Source organism: Poecilia mexicana, unplaced genomic scaffold, assembly GCF_051168715.1.
Source record: "Poecilia mexicana isolate PSO_F unplaced genomic scaffold, ASM5116871v1 scaffold_8, whole genome shotgun sequence".
In the NCBI taxonomy this organism is placed as follows: Eukaryota; Metazoa; Chordata; class Actinopteri; order Cyprinodontiformes; family Poeciliidae; genus Poecilia; species Poecilia mexicana.
This window is the reverse complement of record NW_028263377.1, coordinates 25,714,646-25,721,834: the sequence shown is the minus strand read 5'-3', so window position 1 is coordinate 25,721,834 and position 7,189 is coordinate 25,714,646. Positions and strand designations below refer to the sequence as shown.

Here is a 7,189-nt window from a genome sequence, read left to right as displayed (position 1 = left end):
AGTAGTTTTTAGTTTTGATATGTTTAGTTCATTTCAGAAACATTACTTATTTTGAAGTGTTGATTGTCTGAAAGACTTTAGATTTTATTTGCCCAGTAGGAACATTGAACCCATGACCTTGGCATTATTAGCACCACGCTCTGACCAGCTGAGCTAACCGGCCTTTAACACTGTACAGTTTCCAAAGAAATACGTACTTGATCTTAACAATAAAAATTTGAGAAAACTAATCGTGTTCTACAAAATCAATGTGTATAGTATTAAATTTTTAGGGTTTTCTTCTGTGTTAATTTTATAGATTTTTGTTTTGTCTTGGCCTATATGGGGCTTGAACCCATGACCTTGGAGTTATTAGCACCATGCTCTGACTGACTGAGCTAACTGGCCATACACGATGTTCAGTTTCCATGGATCTAAGAAATACATACTTGATCTTAACTGAAAATTTAAGAAAAGTGCTGATATTCTCTTGTTTTTCAATATACATAATAGTTGATTTTTCAGCAAATTTTGATGTGTTGATTTCATTTCCCAGCAGTGTTTAGTTTTGAAGTGTTGATTTTATTTCCCAGCAGTTTTTAGTTTTGAAGTGTTGATTTTATTTCCCAGCAGTTTTTAGTTTTGAAGTGTTGATTTTATTTCCCAGCAGTTTTAGTGTTGAAGTGTTTAGTTCATTTCACAACCATTTCTTACTTTGAAGTGTTGATTGTCTGAAAGACTTTAGATTTCATTTTTCTTTATGAGCTAATTTTATTGATTTTAGTTTTGAATTGGCCAATATGGGAATTGAACCCATGAACTTGGTGTTATTAGCACCACGCTCTGACCAACTGAGCTAAACGGCCATACATGCTGTTCAGTTTCCATGGATCTAAGAAATACATACTTGATCTTAACAATGAATTTGAGAAAAGTGCTCATGTTCGAATATTTTTCAGTATCAATATATATACCAACTTATTTGCCAAATGTATTTTATGTTATTAAAACTGTAGTTTGGAATTGGCCAATATGGGAATTGAACCCATGACCTTAGCGTTATTAGCACCACGCTCTGACCAGCTGAGCTAACCGGCCATAAACACTGTACAGTTTCCAAAGAAATACGTACTTGTTCTTAACAATAAAAATTTGAGAAAACTAATCGTGATCTACAAAATCAATGTGTATAGTATTAAAATTTCTAGGTTTTTTTTTCTGTGTTAGTTTTATGAATTTTAGTTTTGTATTGGCCTGTATGGGGATTGAACTCATGACCTTGGAGTTATTAGCACCACGCTTGATGTGTTGATTTCATTTCCCAGCAGTGTTTAGTTTTGAAGTGTTGATTTTATTTCCCAGCAGTTTTTAGTTTTGAAGTGTTGATTTTATTTCCCAGCAGTTTTAGTGTTGAAGTGTTTAGTTCATTTCACAACCATTTCTTACTTTGAAGTGTTGCTTGTCTGAAAGACTTTAGATTTCATTTGCCCAGTAGGAACATTGAACTCATGACCTCAGGTGTATCACCACCACGCTCTAACAAGCTGAGCTAACCGACCTAACTTACATAGTGTTGAGTTTCCATGGATTAAAGAAATACGAACTTGATCTTAATGAAAATTTGAGAAAAGTACTCATATCCTAATGTTTTTCCAAATCAATGTGTATAGTATTCAAATTTCTAGGTTTTTCTTTATGAGTTAATTTTATTGATTTTAGTTTTGAATTGGCCAATATGGGAATTGAACCCATGACCTTGGTGTTATTAGCACCACGCTCTGACCAGCTGAGCTAACCGGCCATAAACACTGTACAGTTTCCATGGATCTAAGTAATACATACTTGATCTTAACGACGAATTTGAGAAAAGTGCTCATGTTCGAATATTTTTCAGTATCAATATATATACCAACTTATTTGCCAAATGTATTTTATGTTATTAAAACTTTAGTTTGGAATTGGCCAATATGGGAATTGAACCCATGACCTTGGCTTTATTAGCACCACGCTCTGACCAGCTGAGCTAACCGGCCATACACAAAGTTCAGTTTCCATGGATCTAAGAAATACGTACTTGATCTTAACAATAAAAATTTGAGAAAACTGATTGTGTTCTACAAAATCAATGTGTATAGTATTAAAATTTCTAGGGTTTTTTTCTGTGTTAATTTTATGGATTTTATTTTTGTATTGGCTCATAGGGGTATTGAACTAATGACCTTGGAGTTATTAGCACCACGCTCTGACCAGCTGAGCTAACCGGCCATACACAAAGTTCAGTTTCCATGGATCTAAGAAATACGTACTTGATCTTAACAATAAAAATTTGAGAAAACTGATTGTGTTCTACAAAATCAATGTGTATAGTATTAAAATTTCTAGGGTTTTTTTCTGTGTTAATTTTATGGATTTTATTTTTGTATTGGCTCATAGGGGTATTGAACTAATGACCTTGGAGTTATTAGCACCACGCTCTGACCAGCTGAGCTAACCGGCCATACACAATGTTCAGTTTCCATGGATCTCAGAAATACATACTTGAGCTTAACAATGAATTTGAGAAAGGTGCTCATGTTCGAATATTTTTCAGTATCAATATATATACCAACTTATTTGCCAAATGTATTTTATGTTATTAAAACTGTAGTTTGGAATTGGCCAATATGGGAATTGAACCCATGACCTTGGCGTTATTAGCACCACGCTCTGACCAGCTGAGCTAACCGGCCATAAACACTGTACAGTTTCCATGGATCTAAGTAATACATACGTGATCTTAACGAATTTGAGAAAAGTGCTCATGTTCGAATATTTTTCAGTATCAATATATATACCAACTTATTTGCCAAATGTATTTTATGTTATTAAAACTGTAGTTTGGAATTGGCCAATATGGGAATTGAACCCATGACCTTGGCGTTATTAGCACCACGCTCTGACCAGCTGAGCTAACCGGCCATAAACACTGTACAGTTTCCATGGATCTAAGTAATACATACGTGATGTTAACCAAAGATTTAAGAAAAGTGCTGATATTCTCATATTTTTCAAAATCAACATACATAATAGTTAATTTTTCAGCAAATTTTGATGTGTTGGTTTCATTTTCAAGCAGATTTTAGTTTTGATTTGTTGATTTTATTTCCCAGCAGTTTTTAAGTGTTGATTTTTTTTCAGAGCCACTTTTTATTTTGAAGAGTATATTTTAGTTCCCAGCAGTTTTTAGTTTTGATGCATTTAGTTCATTTCAGAAACATTTTTTATTTTGAAGTGTTGATTGTCTGAAAGACTTTAGATTTTATTTACCCAGTAGGAACATTGAACCCATGACCTTGGCATTATTAGCACCGTGCTCTGACCAGCTGAGCTAACCGGCCATACACAATGTTCAGTTTCCAAAGAAATACGTACTTGATCTTAACAATAAAAATTTGAGAAAACTAATCGTGTTCTACAAAACCAATGTGTATAGTATTACATTTTTAGGGTTTTTTTCTGTGTTAATTTTATAGATTTTTGTTTTGAATTGGCCAATATGGGGCTTGAACCCATGACCTTGGTGTTATTAGCACCATGCTCTGACTGACTGAGCTAACCGGCCATACATGCTGTTCAGTTTCCATGGATCTAAGAAATACATACTTGATCTTAACTGAAAATTTAAGAAAAGTGCTGATATTCTCTTGTTTTTCAATATACATAATAGTTGATTTTTCAGCAAATTTTGATGTGTTGATTTCATTTCCCAGCAGTGTTTAGTTTTGAAGTGTTGATTTTATTTCCCAGCAGTTTTTAATTTTGAAGTGTTGATTTTATTTCCCAGCAGTTTTTAGTTTTGAAGTGTTGATTTCATTTCCCAGCAGTGTTTAGTTTTGAAGTGTTGATTTCATTTCCCAGCAGTGTTTAGTTTTGAAGTGTTGATTTTATTTCCCAGCAGTTTTAGTGTTGAAGTGTTTAGTTCATTTCACAACCATTTCTTACTTTGAAGTGTTGCTTGTCTGAAAGACTTTAGATTTCATTTGCCCAGTAGGAACATTGAACTCATGACCTCAGGTGTATCACCACCACGCTCTAACAAGCTGAGCTAACCGACCTACCTTACATAGTGTTGAGTTTCCATGGATTAAAGAAATACGAACTTGATCTTAATGAAAATTTGAGAAAAGTACTCATGTCCTAATGTTTTTGCAAATCAATGTGTATAGTATTCAAATTTCTAGGTTTTTCTTTATGAGTTAATTTTATTGATTTTAGTTTTGAATTGGCCAATATGGGAATTGAACCCATGACCTTGGCATTATTAGCACCACGCTCTGACCAGCTGAGCTAACCGGCCATAAACACTGTACAGTTTCCATGGATCTAAGTAATACATACTTGATCTTAACAATAAAAATTTGAGAAAACTGATTGTGTTCTACAAAATCAATGTGTATAGTATTAAAATTTCTAGGGTTTTTTTCTGTGTTAATTTTATGGATTTTATTTTTGTATTGGCTCATAGGGGTATTGAACTAATGACCTTGGAGTTATTAGCACCACGCTCTGACCAGCTGAGCTAACCGGCCATACACAATGTTCAGTTTCCATGGATCTCAGAAATACATACTTGAGCTTAACAATGAATTTGAGAAAAGTGCTCATGTTCGAATATTTTTCAGTATCAATATATATACCAACTTATTTGCCAAATGTATTTTATGTTATTAAAACTGTAGTTTGGAATTGGCCAATATGGGAATTGAACCCATGACCTTGGCGTTATTAGCACCACGCTCTGACCAGCTGAGCTAACCGGCCATAAACACTGTACAGTTTCCATGGATCTAAGTAATACATACGTGATGTTAACCAAAGATTTAAGAAAAGTGCTGATATTCTCATATTTTTCAAAATCAACATACATAATAGTTAATTTTTCAGCAAATTTTGATGTGTTGGTTTCATTTTCAAGCAGATTTTAGTTTTGATTTGTTGATTTTATTTCCCAGCAGTTTTTAAGTGTTGATTTTTTTTCAGAGCCACTTTTTATTTTGAAGAGTATATTTTATTTCCCAGCAGTTTTTAGTTTTGATGCATTTAGTTCATTTCAGAAACATTTTTTATTTTGAAGTGTTGATTGTCTGAAAGACTTTAGATTTTATTTACCCAGTAGGAACATTGAACCCATGACCTTGGCATTATTAGCACCGTGCTCTGACCAGCTGAGCTAACCGGCCATACACAATGTTCAGTTTCCAAAGAAATACGTACTTGATCTTAACAATAAAAATTTGAGAAAACTAATCATGTTCTACAAAACCAATGTGTATAGTATTAAATTTTTAGGGTTTTTTTCTGTGTTAATTTCATAGATTTTTGTTTTGAATTGGCCAATATGGGGCTTGAACCCATGACCTTGGTGTTATTAGCACCATGCTCTGACTGACTGAGCTAACCGGCCATACATGCTGTTCAGTTTCCATGGATCTAAGAAATACATACTTGATCTTAACTGAAAATTTAAGAAAAGTGCTGATATTCTCTTGTTTTTCAATATACATAATAGTTGATTTTTCAGCAAATTTTGATGTGTTGATTTCATTTCCCAGCAGTGTTTAGTTTTGAAGTGTTGATTTTATTTCCCAGCAGTTTTTAGTTTTGAAGTGTTGATTTTATTTCCCAGCAGTTTTAGTGTTGAAGTGTTTAGTTCATTTCACAACCATTTCTTACTTTGAAGTGTTGCTTGTCTGAAAGACTTTAGATTTCATTTGCCCAGTAGGAACATTGAACTCATGACCTCAGGTGTATCACCACCACGCTCTAACAAGCTGAGCTAACCGACCTACCTTACATAGTGTTGAGTTTCCATGGATTAAAGAAATACGAACTTGATCTTAATGAAAATTTGAGAAAAGTACTCATGTCCTAATGTTTTTCCAAATCAATGTGTATAGTATTCAAATTTCTAGGTTTTTATTTATGAGTTAATTTTATTGATTTTAGTTTTGAATTGGCCAATATGGGAATTGAACCCATGACCTTGGCGTTATTAGCACCACGCTCTGACCAGCTGAGCTAACCGGCCATAAACACTGTACAGTTTCCATGGATCTAAGTAATACATACTTGATCTTAACGACGAATTTGAGAAAAGTGCTCATGTTCGAATATTTTTCAGTATCAATATATATACCAACTTATTTGCCAAATGTATTTTATGTTATTAAAACTTTAGTTTGGAATTGGCCAATATGGGAATTGAACCCATGACCTTGGCTTTATTAGCACCACGCTCTGACCAGCTGAGCTAACCGGCCATACACAAAGTTCAGTTTCCATGGATCTAAGAAATACGTACTTGATCTTAACAATAAAAATTTGAGAAAACTGATTGTGTTCTACAAAATCAATGTGTATAGTATTAAAATTTCTAGGGTTTTTTTCTGTGTTAATTTTATGGATTTTATTTTTGTATTGGCTCATAGGGGTATTGAACTAATGACCTTGGAGTTATTAGCACCACGCTCTGACCAGCTGAGCTAACCGGCCATACACAATGTTCAGTTTCCATGGATCTCAGAAATACATACTTGAGCTTAACAATGAATTTGAGAAAGGTGCTCATGTTCGAATATTTTTCAGTATCAATATATATACCAACTTATTTGCCAAATGTATTTTATGTTATTAAAACTGTAGTTTGGAATTGGCCAATATGGGAATTGAACCCATGACCTTGGCGTTATTAGCACCACGCTCTGACCAGCTGAGCTAACCGGCCATAAACACTGTACAGTTTCCATGGATCTAAGTAATACATACGTGATCTTAACGAATTTGAGAAAAGTGCTCATGTTCGAATATTTTTCAGTATCAATATATATACCAACTTATTTGCCAAATGTATTTTATGTTATTAAAACTGTAGTTTGGAATTGGCCAATATGGGAATTGAACCCATGACCTTGGCGTTATTAGCACCACGCTCTGACCAGCTGAGCTAACCGGCCATAAACACTGTACAGTTTCCATGGATCTAAGTAATACATACGTGATGTTAACCAAAGATTTAAGAAAAGTGCTGATATTCTCATATTTTTCAAAATCAACATACATAATAGTTAATTTTTCAGCAAATTTTGATGTGTTGGTTTCATTTTCAAGCAGATTTTAGTTTTGATTTGTTGATTTTATTTCCCAGCAGTTTTTAAGTGTTGATTTTTTTTCA

The 7,189-nt window shown here is 33.7% G+C and overlaps 14 non-coding genes across 14 annotated transcripts; all 14 read right to left on the bottom strand.

Moving 5' to 3' along the window:
• Window positions 1-771: 771 nt before the first annotated feature.
• Window positions 772-845, bottom strand: trnai-aau (transfer RNA isoleucine (anticodon AAU)). Its single transcript has one exon. It is a non-coding gene; the product is annotated as a tRNA-Ile (tRNA).
• A 158-nt stretch (window positions 846-1,003) lies between these two features.
• On the bottom strand, window positions 1,004-1,077 carry trnai-aau (transfer RNA isoleucine (anticodon AAU)). Its single transcript has one exon. It is a non-coding gene; the product is annotated as a tRNA-Ile (tRNA).
• Window positions 1,078-1,706: 629 nt separating this feature from the next.
• Window positions 1,707-1,780, bottom strand: trnai-aau (transfer RNA isoleucine (anticodon AAU)). The gene has a single exon. It is a non-coding gene; the product is annotated as a tRNA-Ile (tRNA).
• A 158-nt stretch (window positions 1,781-1,938) lies between these two features.
• trnai-aau (transfer RNA isoleucine (anticodon AAU)) lies at window positions 1,939-2,012 on the bottom strand. Its single transcript has one exon. It is a non-coding gene; the product is annotated as a tRNA-Ile (tRNA).
• A 622-nt stretch (window positions 2,013-2,634) lies between these two features.
• trnai-aau (transfer RNA isoleucine (anticodon AAU)) lies at window positions 2,635-2,708 on the bottom strand. The gene has a single exon. It is a non-coding gene; the product is annotated as a tRNA-Ile (tRNA).
• A 155-nt stretch (window positions 2,709-2,863) lies between these two features.
• Window positions 2,864-2,937, bottom strand: trnai-aau (transfer RNA isoleucine (anticodon AAU)). Its single transcript has one exon. It is a non-coding gene; the product is annotated as a tRNA-Ile (tRNA).
• A 569-nt stretch (window positions 2,938-3,506) lies between these two features.
• trnai-aau (transfer RNA isoleucine (anticodon AAU)) lies at window positions 3,507-3,580 on the bottom strand. Its single transcript has one exon. It is a non-coding gene; the product is annotated as a tRNA-Ile (tRNA).
• A 661-nt stretch (window positions 3,581-4,241) lies between these two features.
• Window positions 4,242-4,315, bottom strand: trnai-aau (transfer RNA isoleucine (anticodon AAU)). The gene has a single exon. It is a non-coding gene; the product is annotated as a tRNA-Ile (tRNA).
• Window positions 4,316-4,705: 390 nt separating this feature from the next.
• Window positions 4,706-4,779, bottom strand: trnai-aau (transfer RNA isoleucine (anticodon AAU)). The gene has a single exon. It is a non-coding gene; the product is annotated as a tRNA-Ile (tRNA).
• A 569-nt stretch (window positions 4,780-5,348) lies between these two features.
• trnai-aau (transfer RNA isoleucine (anticodon AAU)) lies at window positions 5,349-5,422 on the bottom strand. The gene has a single exon. It is a non-coding gene; the product is annotated as a tRNA-Ile (tRNA).
• A 550-nt stretch (window positions 5,423-5,972) lies between these two features.
• Window positions 5,973-6,046, bottom strand: trnai-aau (transfer RNA isoleucine (anticodon AAU)). Its single transcript has one exon. It is a non-coding gene; the product is annotated as a tRNA-Ile (tRNA).
• A 158-nt stretch (window positions 6,047-6,204) lies between these two features.
• On the bottom strand, window positions 6,205-6,278 carry trnai-aau (transfer RNA isoleucine (anticodon AAU)). The gene has a single exon. It is a non-coding gene; the product is annotated as a tRNA-Ile (tRNA).
• A 390-nt stretch (window positions 6,279-6,668) lies between these two features.
• Window positions 6,669-6,742, bottom strand: trnai-aau (transfer RNA isoleucine (anticodon AAU)). The gene has a single exon. It is a non-coding gene; the product is annotated as a tRNA-Ile (tRNA).
• Window positions 6,743-6,897: 155 nt separating this feature from the next.
• On the bottom strand, window positions 6,898-6,971 carry trnai-aau (transfer RNA isoleucine (anticodon AAU)). The gene has a single exon. It is a non-coding gene; the product is annotated as a tRNA-Ile (tRNA).
• Between the last annotated feature and the right edge of the window lie 218 nt (window positions 6,972-7,189).